Source organism: Vicia villosa, linkage group LG1, assembly GCF_029867415.1.
Source record: "Vicia villosa cultivar HV-30 ecotype Madison, WI linkage group LG1, Vvil1.0, whole genome shotgun sequence".
Classification (NCBI taxonomy): Eukaryota; Viridiplantae; Streptophyta; class Magnoliopsida; order Fabales; family Fabaceae; genus Vicia; species Vicia villosa.
In genome coordinates, this window is record NC_081180.1 from 248,497,398 (window position 1) to 248,512,296 (window position 14,899).

The window sequence follows — 14,899 nt, forward strand, 5'->3', positions numbered from 1 at the left end:
CTGTCTACAGGTTCTGTGTGACAGACACTTTGGTGGGATTAACTACCTTTGTTGGTGGTGTTGGCGGCATTACAAAGTCATTGGCGAAAGGTCTAGATGATCAAGGCAGTCAGATACTTTACAAAGAAAATGTCACGAGTATTATCACCGAGCAGGGCAAAGCTGTAAGTGAGATCTAATATTAGCAATGAGGATCATATGTTTAGAAAGTTGTGTATTTTTGTTTCTCAAGATTTGTAATTGTAGCGTACTTTTGCAGGTAGGAGTGAGAATTTCAGATGGCAGAGAGTTCCTTGCCAAAACCATAATATCAAATGCTTCAGGATGGGACACATTTGGTTGGTTTCAAATTATAGTGTTTATAAGTCAATGTTATATGTTGTGTAATTAATTTGTACAATTCTATACATGTTTTGTTTGTGTGTAGTCAATCAAGGAAGCTGCCCTTGGAAATATTCCCACAATTGTTTGCTGTGACACTGATTCTCCTATGAGATATGTTGACATTGGAGTTCCCTCTAATAACAAGGGGGAGGCACATCATTGGTTGTCTCTTTTGGCTTTTGGATAGAATGGTTTTGCATATGCATGGTACTATTCACCCCGGTCTTAAGTGGGATGTGATGGTAAGCTATTTTTTATTTTATGTTTTGCAATTGTTAAGAGTGCGTGTAATCTTCTGTTATGTTCCGTAATATGAAGTATATATACATGACACTATGCCCCACCTTTAAGAACTTGAGGTTGAACTGGCAAGTTTTGGTTAAACACACTGCCTTGTGTTTTCTTTAATGCAGGTGGATCTGTTCTTCTAAAGAGAACCCAAAGAGGCCAAAGAGAAACAGGAGGATGAAGTTCCTGTTTCAGATTACACCATTGCTGACTTCAATGCAGCTGTTCCATCAGATGGTCAGTGGCCTGCAACCATTGATCAAACATGGATTGATGCAGCTCCACAACCTATTCCAGTAGTTCCCGCTGTCAACTGGACAGCCCCAGAAGTTGGTACATAATTATTTTCTCATTTAAATTATCCTAAATGATGTCGAAGTTATAGGTACCACCCTTCATCTTTGATTGAGGGTTTTTCTTATCTCCAATTTGTTTTACTGCTGTTATTGCATCATAAATGTATTCACTTTTTGTTGATAGAGTATATATTATTTCAGTTGCAGGGGAATGGGGTTATGTCGTTCCACCTCCACAACAAATTCCAACTCCCAGAATTGAATTGTTGCAGGTACGTGCCGGGAATAAATTTTGTTTATACGATATTGTTAAGGAGCTCCAAGTTGTGGATACTTTTTAACATTCACATATTTTAGAGAACTTGTTGCCACCAAGAGAGACATGATGACTATCATACGTTATTGAGGTTACATAATTTTTTGCTTCACTGTTGATTTAACTATGTGGATGAAATATATATGTTTTATCATCAATATAAATATAGAATGCCTCTTTTCTCTAGTATCTTACTTATAAAGATTGTAGTGATTATTACAAAAGTATGGTTAATGATTTTGGTATACCTTTGATTAGAGTGAGTCACACACACACACACACACACACTATGCATTGATGTTGTTAATCGTGTTATTTCTCAACCAACTAGTGTTATCATTAAAACATTCTTACTATCTGTATGACTTTTCAGTGAGCTTCCAGAGTTTCTTGGTGGTAGTTGTATTTGTGCATATTAAGGTGGTTGGTTTTATGAGGTCTGAATAAACGACCATGCCAATTTGATATCTAAGTGTACATATTCTTACTCTCTAGAACTACTAGTTAAAATTTAAACGTATGTATTAATTATTGAATTAGAATTATTGATTATATAGACTTAGATAAACGCATGTATTAATTTGATATCTAAGTGTACATATGCTTACTCTCTAGAGCTTTAGATAAAATGAGAATTGTTTGGTATTTGAAATTGGACTTTTAATATGTTACCCTATTTATTTGGCTTAATTTACAAATGTCAAAGAATTCTATTAGATGTTAAATTTTTAATCCATGCAGTTAGTTTCTTTTAGGAATTTGACACGTATAGAAATTTAAGAGACCATCTTATATAAACTCAAGCTTCATTGTTTTGGTTATGTATAGAAACTATGCAGTTAGTCTCTATTAGATGTTAAATTTTCAATTCATGCAGTTAGTTCTTTTAGGTTATATAGTTTTATATTTTGCTTAAGGTTATATAGTTTTATATTTTATTAAGTTTATTCCATCGTATTTGAATATCTATTATATCATTGATAGTTAAATTTTTGTACCAGTTGTAATAGTCATGCAGTGTTTTGCTAATAAAAATATGTGTTTTGTTTGTAATGAAAGAATTATTGTGTAATGCAGATAAATGCAGAATAGGGTATGAAATGCATAATGAGTGGTTTTTATTCAACAATGACTTTGTATCTCAAGCATCGCTGGTAGTGGCAATTTAGAAGTCATCTGATTTATCAACAAGCTCTTAGGGTGTTATTCTTTTTTTTCCTTATTTAGTTCAATGTCAAAAATTAAAGTTTGTACTCAAGAAAGACAAAATAAAGGTTATTGATATTATGGTAAAAGATGTGAATTTTTGTTGTAAAATGAAAGTTATTTATATTATGGTAAAAGATGTGAATTTTTATTGCTATTCTAATTTTTTTTTATAAAATTAATCATTTTAGCGGGGGTTATAACCCCCCTTAGATTGTATTAAACCGTTACAATTAGCATTTAAAATGAAACAACAAATAAGATTCACGACGGTTTGAACCGTCGCAATCAATAATGAATACAAAAATCAGTTCGAAATTCACGACGGTTGGTAACGGTCGCAATATTCAATTTACGTCAGTTCCCTAACCGTCGTGAGTGAGCACGACGGTTGGTGCGACTGTTTTGACAACCGTCGCGAAACAGCCTGACGACACACGTTTCTGCGACGGTACTACAACCGTCGTAGATTATAAATTGGGACGGTTTTAACCGTCGTAACTTGCCAAAATAACCGTCGTAATCTATCAATTTTCTTGTGGTGTTTGTGAAGGATTGGTTACATTGATTCTGTTTTGATGAGCTGTTTTGGCTTTGTTGTTAACTGAATTGGTTGTGTTAGTTATGAAAATTTCTGGTTATTCCATGAGTACTGAAAGTCAGAATTTAGCTTTAAAACTGCTAGTTAGAGACTGTTAGGAAGTTGGTTATATGCAACTGAATTTGTTAAAATGTGGTTAAGAAGTTAAGTTTAGTAATATGCTGCAAGTGTTTGGTAGATGTGGGTTAGGGAAAGTTTGTTTATTGGTTTTTGAAATGAATGGCTGTTTTTGAATATTTGTATGGTTATGTATGGAGCTGACATAGTTTATCGGTGTATGTCGCAGCAGGTTGGTTGAATCATGAGCCATTGGTATCACATTCGTTTCGATGCAATTCTGAATGCGTAACTTGCTCGAGTTTGGGTCATGAGGTAAGTTTCTTCTTGTAGGGTCATTTGGAATGAGTTTGGAGGCTGCAAATTGTATCATTCTGTTGTCTAATGCTGTATTTTCTTTTCTGAATTTCAGGAAAAAATGCCCTTGTGAAGCTAAACACACTGGCCCAGACCATCCCGATCCATGCTCATTTGTTCGAAACTGAATATATAACAAGGAATTGTCACTGTCGACTTTGTGTTTTCTGATTAACCGCTCAAATACACTGAGCTCTTTTTTCTTGCTTAATCCTTCTTTCAGCGGCAATGTTTCAGTGGAGATAACACCTGCCACCTCATCCTGGAAATAGCATTGGCGAACAGTAATACATTGTTGTGGAACCAAAGTCACCGTATGGGAGGGCACAGCAATCTCTCCTAAAGAAGGGCCAATAGACACTCCAAGCTTTCTTATGGTTATGGATTTTAGCATGAAGGACGTATGGACAGAATAAGATGGATGAAGAAGTTTGAAGATGTGTAGATTGTTTGACTTTGGTCAAAGTGTATTTTTTGTATCTCTTTCAATGTGTGAAGTGTAATGGACACTTTGGATTTGTGTAATGAAACTTGACATGGATACAATGTTAACTCCTTTTTTATTAGTAAAACTTGAATTTTATTCTTTTTCCTCTTGAATTTGAAACATCATAAATCCAACTTTTGTACCCTTGAACAAAATTATTCGCAATCAAATTAGCTTTGACATCAAGATAAATTGTACCACCATAACTTTTCCAAGCAATCATCCATAGAAATTCTAATCTTCTGATTAACAGCCAATTATTAAGACCCAATTGAATTGTAAACCAACCAGATACCTTTGAACGAATGGTACTATCACATTCACATGCAATTGAATGAATCTCACTCGTCAGAGATGAATAAACTCAAGGATCCATAAAAGTGAAACCCAATAAGCCAAACGATCGCCCATTATTTAGAGAATTAAACCTCCATCTATGATGGGGAATAATTTTGCACAAAGAGTGAGAAAGCAGTCCACAATAACCCTAAGTCAAGACCATAACCCTCTTGATCTAAGATCATAGACAGTCTCAGATGAATCAAGCTTGAGTGAAGTAACACCCCTAACTTTTAAGATCCTTGATCCTTATGCCAAATTTGTTGATTAATGATGCATGAGTCATGTTAATGTCCTAATGGAGATATGCACATGAATGAAAAGCCTAAGCCAGTTAGAAATTAAGGGTAGGACAAATTTGGGGTATGACAGCTGCCCCTATTTAATCGTCTTAAACCTGAAGGTGAGATTGGCGCTAGCCTTTCGAACATTCAAGGTAGAAGAAGATTAAATATCAAAGTACCAGAAATTTGTCCTGAAAAGAAGATGGTGTAAGCGTTATCCTTATTTTGTTAGCAGCTGGGGAAAGAGAAGTTTCTTTTATTTTTTGGTGGAAATATTTTCGGTGAGCAATTGTTGAATGGGGAAAGAGAATAATGACTTGCTGGGGATTGGGAATTGGTTTTACAGTAGGAAATTATGGATGAGTGGTGGTTGTCAGGCGAGAACTGACTTCACCTAGGATCAAAAATGAAAGAAATGATTTGCCAGGGCGAGGACTGGACTTTGAAAAAGGGTTTGCCAAGGCGAGAATTGGACTTTGAAGAAAGTTTGCCAAAGCGGGAATTGGACTTTTGAAAAAAGTTTGCCAATGCGAGAATTGGACTTTTGAAAAAAGTTTGCCAAGGCGAGAATTGGGCTTTGAAGAATGATTACCAGGACGGGAACTGGACTTGGAAAAATGATTACCAGGACGAGAACTGGATTTTGAAAATGATTACTAGGACGGGAACTGGATTTTGAAAATGATTACCAGGACGGGAACTGGATTTTGACTTGATTTGCCAGGGCGAGAACTGGGCTTTGAAATTGTTCGAAGGTTGGAAGATAAAGGATTCACAACACGGGGTTTGGATCTGAAAAGTTTTCCCGTACGAGGGGAGGGACCATGGAGACTAGTGATGACTAGACTCGATCAAAAGACATAATCACGAAGATTGATGTTGGCGAAGCATAAGAGTCACATTAATCCCTCAGGCCACAGGCGGGGTGTAACTCTTCAAGAGTGGCAATCGTTCGAATTGCCACACACCAAGTATGGTTATTCAAATGATTGAAAAATGAGATGGGTTGAATGCCCACCCTCATTCGCACTCTAATTTGCACACCGCACACGGGAAATAACCTCGGAGACAACGGTTCTGACGAAGAAAGACATTGTGTCTGATCCGCACTGGAGAGAGAAAACGAAACTTCTTCTGGGGTATATATTGCTTTGTGCCTTCTGGGCACATGAAAACTGGCTTATGCATTGATGCATGTTTGAAATTTTTTATGGCGTAATGCTCCATTTTGATGGATATGCTACGCTTTTGAGGATGCAATGCTATATGCAATGGAAACTATATGCAGAGTGCCAAATAAAGGCATCAGTGTGATAGAGAAGCATGATCATTGGGGTCCGTTGCTTGTTGTCTTGAGCTATCAATATGAATCGGTGTTGGAAACCCTACAGTGCCAAAGATTATTGGCAACTGTGCTGAGGGTTGAAGTGTAGCTTTGTTGGGGAGGAAGTGACTTCGTTTGACTTTCCCTACATCTTGAATTGCTTGGGGATTGTGAGCTTGAGGGGATTCCCTTGATTCACCCTATTGAGGATGAGAAATTCAGATAAGGTGATCAGGTTGAGGAAGTGGAACAACTCCCATGAGAAATAAACTCATGTGCTTGGGGAGAAACCATGGTTCCAGGAGAAATAAACTCCTATGATCGGGGAAAAGGCAATAAAACTCAGAAGATTGTGCCCCAGGCTTCGTGAACTACGAGGGAATTTGCCCCAAAGGATCCTTGGAGAGATTTGTCAAATCTTGACGTAACTGCCCCAGATTGGTTGAACTCAAGAGAGATTTCTCGACTTGATTGCCCCAGATATGCTGAATTTGAGAGGTCGAACCTCGATTCAATTGCCCCAGATTGACCAACAGTGAATGGATGCTTTAGTTGAAAGAGTTTTCACACAACTCGCCCCTTAGAGTAATCAGTCTTTGAAGTGAATGGCTCATGGAATCGATCAACTTTTTCTGCAGTTGTTCATTGTTGGATCTTCCTTGATGTCAAGTGTCTATTCACAAGTAAAAGATATTTGTTTTGAAGATGCTAATATTAATGCAATGCTTATGCTAGCTTCGAAATCAAAGTTATTAAAACAAAGTTGTGACATTCAGTGTTTGAATTACTTGTCATATCGATATCAACATAAATGGTAAGCAAACATCTAGGAGTCAGTTTTACACAACTTGCTTTTGAAATAAACCCTGCTTCAATTAGGTCTTTTAAGGGTTGTAACGTGGTCTGGTTCACGGTTTCAGAAAGAAAGGATTTTAAGGCTCAAAGTCTAACCTAACCCACCCATTCTTCGTGATGTTCTCCAGTCCTAAGTTCAACTTAACCTGATACGAGCGCCCATCCTTCAAGAGGAGTTTGAGATGATTGAGGAATCAATGAAGTCTTCTCGGACATGGCAGTCACTCACTTTCTTTTTGGTGTCTGATCACACGACTTCGTTCTTTTGATGAGGATCTTTATGTTGTAATCCTCATTTTTTGCTTTTGCTTTGCCTTTCTTTTTTATTTCCCTAACTTTTGCCTGGACAAATTCTTTTTGAATTTTATTTTGGAGTCCAGCGGGATGCCCTAATTTTGCCTAAGTCACTTGTTTTCAAGTTATTGACTTAGCGGACTCTTTTTTTTTTTTCAATCCTTTCTTTTTTGAATAAGTCGTGTGATCCTGAATCTCTGACTTGTGGGAGTGATTGTGACTGCCTCATTCTTTGATTGATGAGGGATTACCACTGTAGTATTGACTTTCCTTAATCTTTTTGAAAGATAACCATTGTTGTATCCTTGGATGCATACTCCTGATGAATTTTGATTGCTCGATCAGGTTAGTTGAACGCTACCCTGCCCCTGGGTTAAATGTGAGGGTTTTTTTTTTTTTGTATAGAAAAGAAACTCCTACTTCAAGGCTCAAAGGGGTTAAAGAGGGTCTATCTCCCTTATATCTCCGGTGTTTGGGGATTTGAAACAATGCCTGTACATCCTCAGCGGGGTTTTATTCAAAAGCACACAATTTTAGATTTTGCGTTTTTATTTTTTCATCATTCTCCTTTCGATATTTTTGCTTAATCCAGAGTTTGATATCGATAGACAGAAATATATGAGTGAACACGAATGGATTGATTCGAAACTAACATATGCAGTGTATTTTTATTTTCATTCAAAACAAACAAGTTTTACATGGAAGAAACATTTAACGAAACAAGGAAAATTACAAATGAAAATGCAGAAATGAATTGATGATTGCCATTGTTGAGGAGGCTTGACTCCGTCTGGGCTTGTTGATCTTGAATACTTCCTGTAGTTCCTTCCAAACACTTCAGATTACTTCAAAAGAAAACTCCAACAAAGTCATCCAAGAGTTGTAAATCTTTGTGTTACTTTAGGGATTCGAGCAATGCGAGTGATGCAATGCTCAAGATAAGAGTACGTCTTGCTTATCCCTCGTGCGGGAGCCCCAAGCATAGATGTTGGAGAGATATTCACCATCAAACACGGAGGAACCTTGCATGGTCATCAAACTTAGAAAAGCTATCTGTTGCGAGGAAAGACCAAAAACACCAACTGAAACAACAACTCTCAGGGATATAACTGAGCACAAGAACCTTGGGAAGGAGAGGCGCTTTTATTATTATCATGTCAACGAGTTTAAACAAGGAATTTGTTGGTTTTTGAGACTTTCTAAAATCCAGGCTCTTACTCGGGCAAGGGAATTCCATTCACACACATGTTTCCTCCTTGAAGGGTTATGTACCTCTCGTCAATCAATTGTTGTACTTTGGCTTTGAAAGCGTTGCAGTCCTCAGTTGAGTGCCCTGCTGATCCAGCGTGATATCCACATTGCACATTAGGGTCATACCCAGGTGGAAACGGCTGTGGTGGAGGCTTCAGAGATTTGGGAGTCACCAACAAGCTTTGAACTAGATATGGCAGAAGTTTACTGTATGTCATAGGAATCTGGTCCAACGGAGCATTTCTTCGTTCCAAATTATTTCTAGGTTGGCGTTGATTCAGATGAACTTGTTGATGTGGAGCACATTGCTTTTGTGGCAGATACTGAATTGGTCGTTGTTGGACCATTTGGGGTTGTTGATTGATAGTGGTGGCAAAGACTTGTGGAATATACTGACTAGGAGAAACTGGGACCACCTGATAGTTAGGAACTTGAACTTGAGGATAAACATGGATTTCCTCTTCCTCAATCTCAGAAACTGTATTTGTTTCACTTTTCTCTTCTTCTGTGAATTCGGAAGTATTGGCCATATCTTGGATTTTACCCATCTTCAAGGCGTTTTCAATTCGTTCTCCTACGACAACCAAATTTGAAAATTCGGAGGAAGCACATCCGATCATCATGTTTAGATAGGGATCTTTCAAAGTATTCATGAACATATCTACAAGCTCTCGTTCCAAAAGAGGAGGTTGGACTCGGGAAGCTAATTCTCTCCATCTTTGGGCATACTCTTTAAAAGACTCATCAACCTTCTGAGTTAAACTTTGGAGTTGTAGTCTAGTAGGAGCCATGTCACTGTTATACTTGTAATGCTTGAGAAAAGCCTCTGCTAGTTCATCCCATGTGCGGACATGGGTTCGTTCAAGTCGTGTGTACCACTCAAGGGATGCCCCACTTAGGCTATCCTGAAAGAAGTGCATTAGAAGCTTATCATTTTCTGCATACGGTGCCATCTTGTTGCAGAATGCCTTGATGTGACTCATCGGACAAGTGGTACCCTTGTATTTCTCAAAACTGGGGACTTTGAACTTAACAGGAATCTTGATATCAGGCACTAGGCATAAATCAATAGCATTTAAACCGGAGGGGCTTCGACCTTCTAAAGCTTTCAGTCTTTCTTCCAGGAGATGGAATTTTCTCTCATTTTCCTCGATTGGGAACTTGAAAGCTTCAAATTCAGAATCGTTCTCATGATGTGTATCCTCCTTATTAGGAATTTCCACGAGCACAGGTTTTGACCCCCCATTAGCAACAGTGGTCGGAGTACCATTAGCCAACTTAGCAACACTTTGTCTTAGCTCCTCTTGCCCCTGAATAACAACATGGAGAGTCTCCAAGAGTTGGGTTATCCTTTCCCCCATAGTATCCATGTCCTTACGAAGTTCAACCTGATTTTGTTCAAGACGGTCCATGATCCTCTTCTAATTAATCCTTGTATAATACAGATGTAGGGAAGTCAAATTTGTTGATGAAGCAGAAATCTGTATTGAAAGAGGACCCCAATAAGCTTCTGATAGAACTATGAGATGCATGATAATATGAATGCAATGTTTCATTTATGAGAGATCCTAAAGTCTTTTCACACACTTTCATTTTTCTTTTTTGGAATCAAAGCTTCTCTTTTTTTTTTTGTATAGAATATCTTTTCTTTTCTTTTTTGCTTTTCTATTTCCTTTTCTTTTACATATCTTTTTTTTCTTTTCTTTTCTTTTCTCTCTTTTTTTTGGAAATAGACTTTAGGACCTTTCATAAATGGAGTGGACAAAGCAATGATGTTATGTAATGCAAAAGCATGGGATCAACGGTCCATATAATCTTAGTAACCACTGTACAATCCTCTGAATAACTGATACAGGTCAAATGTCACAGGACCAAAGGTCCGACACCTTTTTGAATACCAGGAAAACCAATAGTCACCAACACAACAGAATAGTCACCAACGGTACCTGTCATGTATATCCCTCCCCACTCACAGGTGTAGTCTAGGTCAGGGATAGGTCAAAATGGCAACCAGCGTTATCAGTCCTCCTGAGGCACCAATGTTGTTGCATCTACATGCCAACAATGATACCCCATTTGGACCTCGACTGGGCGTGGGTCTCATGATCGCACTAGACAAGACCTGACATCTCATCGGCGTCATGACTATCCACTCTATCCTAGGTATCCTATGTGTCACTCTGGCCTGGGTATTGGGCCTTTTACCTCATAGAACATCCCACCCAACCTGCAAAACAGAACAGAAGACCCCAAGGAACACAGAATATAATCCATATGCATGATGTGCAAACAGAAATAAACATGATATGCAAGCAGAAAAATAAACATGCAAACATATATACAAGGTATAGACATAAAAACAAATAAACACCCAGTAAATAAACAAACAAACGCAGGCTAGGATCGACTCGCTATGGATGGACCAGCAACAGGTCTAGCAACATCCCCAGCAGAGTCGCCAGCTGTCGCACGCTCGCGAAAAATGAACAGAGTCGCCACTAATATATTTATCCCATAAGGGAAAGGAATATCAGAAAACCTAACAAAGGAAGGAACAAGGTCTTGCGACCAGAGAATCAAGGTACGGGAGTCGGTTACGCAAGGGGAAGGTATTAGCACCCCTCGCGCCCATCGTACTCGATGGTATCCACCTATGTTTGTTTCTATCTAAAGGGTGTGTACTATGTCTATGTCTAAATGCAAAATGAATGCAAAAGAAATACGGGGAAAAGAAGGAATTATTTACAAGTGTGCTCGTTCAAGCCCCGCGACTTGATGCCTACGTATCCCTTTCAGGAATCAGAGCGCCGTAGTTCGGCTTACGATTTTCTGCTTGTTTTTGTGTTTTTTAGGTGGGCGGCGTTAACGTTCGCGCTCTTGCATAAGGGGATTGCCTACGATGCGTATGAGCGGAAATAACGGTGCCCTTAAGAGAAGAAAAAGAGATTGGTTTGTGTCTTTTAGGGTAATTCCATGATGACGAGAACCCACTACAAGGTCTCGCATCACTTCCTTACTTTGTTTTAAATCTGACCATTTGTTAGGTTTTTTGAAGTGTTTTTGGTTGGTGTTTTTTATGGGGATTTTAATTTGTGACTTAGATCATACCAAAAAGAGTTTGTTTTGCATATTTAGAGAACGCACATCGAGGCCTACGCCACAATCGTTTCTCTAAATAACGGTTAAGAAATACATCAAGGCTTCACACCTCAATCATTTCTTCTCCGCTAGGTAAAAGAGATACAAAAAGGAGTTCTTTTGTGAATATTTAGAGAATGCACATCGAGGCCTACGCCACAATCGTTTCTCTAAATAACGGTTAAGAAATACATCGAGGCTTCACACCTCAACCATTTCTTCTCCGCTAAGTAGGAAAGAACATACATCGAGGCCTACGCCTCAATCATTTCTTTCCTACCATGAAATATAGCAACGGTATGATCTTCATCGGTTTTTTATTAAGTATTTTAAAAGTTGAAAGGAAAAAAGAATGCAAGAGGGAATTATATCCAAATTCTAGTCTAAATTGTCTATACAAGTCTAAATCCTAATGTTAACATGGTGACTAAATCCTAAAAGGAGAAATGAAAAGGTACTTAACAAAAATAGGCCTAAAATAAGGCCAAGAATAAGAGCAATAAAATCGCACAAGCGACATACAAAAATAACATGAAATAGTACAGAACGATTCAAGCATTAGTACAAAATTAAACTAGAAAATACTATTATTTTTATGACTTTTTATGAGAGCAACGAACTACAAAGTGCCAAGTTAAACTAGCCTAAAAATCTATTAAGGAAACTAGTATTTTTTTTTTATGAGTTTCTAAATGAGATTTCTAAAAGTCTAACATTAATCCTAAGATCACCTAATTGAAACTAACAAATTTTGTCATTGATTTTCATGAAGAAATTTCTAAAAGAGACTAAAAAATAAACTCTAAAAAAAACTATCAAGTTTCGATGGAGTCAGGGGGTGTAAAATTAAAATAGGGGTGCAGTCAGGAACAGGGCGCAGGCCCAAGGGGATGGCCCAAACAGAGTTTTACTTGCAATTCAAGAGAGTGAGAGGCGTATGGGCCTCCCTGGGGGTAAACAACAGTAATTTGCGCAAGGCCCATGGCTCCCAAATTATTTTTTTTATCTAATTTCTCATCATCAGATTTTTAACAAAATAACAAAATAATAAAAAAAAATAGAAAAAAATAAAAAAGAAATGAAAACGGTGCGTTTAATGTTAAGACTGAACCAAATGACTCTTCAACTTCCACGAACTCACTTCTCTCTCTCGTTTCACATACGATTTCCGGCGAGTCCTCCGCCGTCCTCGCCGTCTCTAATCTCCCCCGATCAACTAAACCTGAACATAAACCTAACCTCAAATTGCACCCCGAGATAGATTGCGTCCATAGATTGCACAGAAAACCCTTCATTTGGCCGGATCGATGAACTCCCTTCCGAAACCCTAGGTTCTAGAAATTCAAATTAAATGGCGACGGCGGACGAGAAGACATCAAGACCTTGGGGAAAATAATTGTGGAGGCTTAGTCTATGCAATGGTGCTAAGAATCAAACCGGTAATACGCGAGAGTGATCGGTCAGAAAACTTACCGGTGATGACGATTCTTGAAGACGCTTACATGGAGAAGAAAATACCAGAGGTAACGGCTTCAAGTTCCTTTACCGTTTATTCCCCTCGCTTCACTCGTTGTTCTTCTTCCTCTACTCCTCTTCTTCTTCTTCTATTCTGTTTTCTTTTGAATTTTCTCCGAGAATTTCCGTTGAGAGCTCTGTGTGATTGGTTGTTGTTGTTGCGTTATCAGTGAGATAGAGAGGCTGAGAGAATGTGAAGATGGTTCAGCACGCCTTCATTCAGAATCCGGAGATGGACCTCTGATGAAGGTTGGTTATGGTGCTTTAGTGATGGCGAAGAAGATGGAGAGAGGTTGAGAGTGATGAATAGGTGAGAGGTTGAAGAAGAGTGGATTGAAGTTGCAGTGTGAGTGAGGCGGTGAAGATGATGAGAGAAGAAGATGATGATGGAGGTGAATGAGAGTGGTGGAGGAGAGAATGGCGTGTAGTTGAGAGTGAACCCTGAATCTGAGAGGTGAAGATGATTATATAGGGAGAGTTGATTGAAGATGACAGTTAGAGATGAGTGAATGTGAGCTGTTGGATTGAGCGATTCGGTTATGAATTGGAGGGTGGAGATTGAATCGATTGAGTTTGTTGGAATCTGAAAATTGAATTAGTTACAAACTGTTTCTTCTGTTGGTGGTCATGATTAGTAATTGACTCTGTTTTGAGGGTTGGGAGTTAGTTATAGGTTTAGGAGGGTTTGATTTTCTGTTATTGACAGTTAGGAATTAGTTGGAAAGTCAGTTATTTGCTGAAAGTTTGTTACAAACTGTTTGTTACTTGCTAGAAGTTGGTTAGAAATTCTGTTAGGGTAGTTAAAAATCTGTTTTGGAAGTTTGTTGATAGTTGCAAATGGTAGTTATAAGATGGTTGAAATGTTATAGGGTTGGTTAGGAGTTTGTGAAGGATTGGTTACATTGATTCTGTTTTGATGAGCTGTTTTGGCTTTGTTGTTAACTGAATTGGTTGTGTTAGTTATGAAAATTTCTGGTTATTCCATGAGTACTGAAAGTCAGAATTTAGCTTTAAAACTGCTAGTTAGAGACTGTTAGGAAGTTGGTTATATGCAACTGAATTTGTTAAAATGTGGTTAAGAAGTTAAGTTTAGTAATATGCTGCAAGTGTTTGGTAGATGTGGGTTAGGGAAAGTTTGTTTATTGGTTTTTGAAATGAATGGCTGTTTTTGAATATTTGTATGGTTATGTATGGAGCTGACATAGTTTATCGGTGTATGTCGCAGCAGGTTGGTTGAATCATGAGCCATTGGTATCACATTCGTTTCGATGCAATTCTGAATGCGTAACTTGCTCGAGTTTGGGTCATGAGGTAAGTTTCTTCTTGTAGGGTCATTTGGAATGAGTTTGGAGGCTGCAAATTGTATCATTCTGTTGTCTAATGCTGTATTTTCTTTTCTGAATTTCAGGAAAAAATGCCCTTGTGAAGCTAAACACACTGGCCCAGACCATCCCGATCCATGCTCATTTGTTCGAAACTGAATATATAACAAGGAATTGTCACTGTCGACTTTGTGTTTTCTGATTAACCGCTCAAATACACTGAGCTCTTTTTTCTTGCTTAATCCTTCTTTCAACGGCAATGTTTCAGTGGAGATAACACCTGCCACCTCATCCTGGAAATAGCATTGGCGAACAGTAATACATTGTTGTGGAACCAAAGTCACCGTATGGGAGGGCACAGCAATCTCTCCTAAAGAAGGGCCAATAGACACTCCAAGCTTTCTTATGGTTATGGATTTTAGCATGAAGGACGTATGGACAGAATAAGATGGATGAAGAAGTTTGAAGATGTGTAGATTGTTTGACTTTGGTCAAAGTGTATTTTTTGTATCTCTTTCAATGTGTGAAGTGTAATGGACACTTTGGATTTGTGTAATGAAACTTGACATGGATACAATGTTAACT

General features: G+C 38.2%; 1 pseudogene; it reads left to right on the forward strand.

Moving 5' to 3' along the window:
- Positions 1–259: 259 nt before the first annotated feature.
- LOC131598777 (small ribosomal subunit protein uS2-like) lies at positions 260–8,703 on the forward strand (annotated as a pseudogene).
- The last annotated feature ends 6,196 nt before the right edge of the window (positions 8,704–14,899 follow it).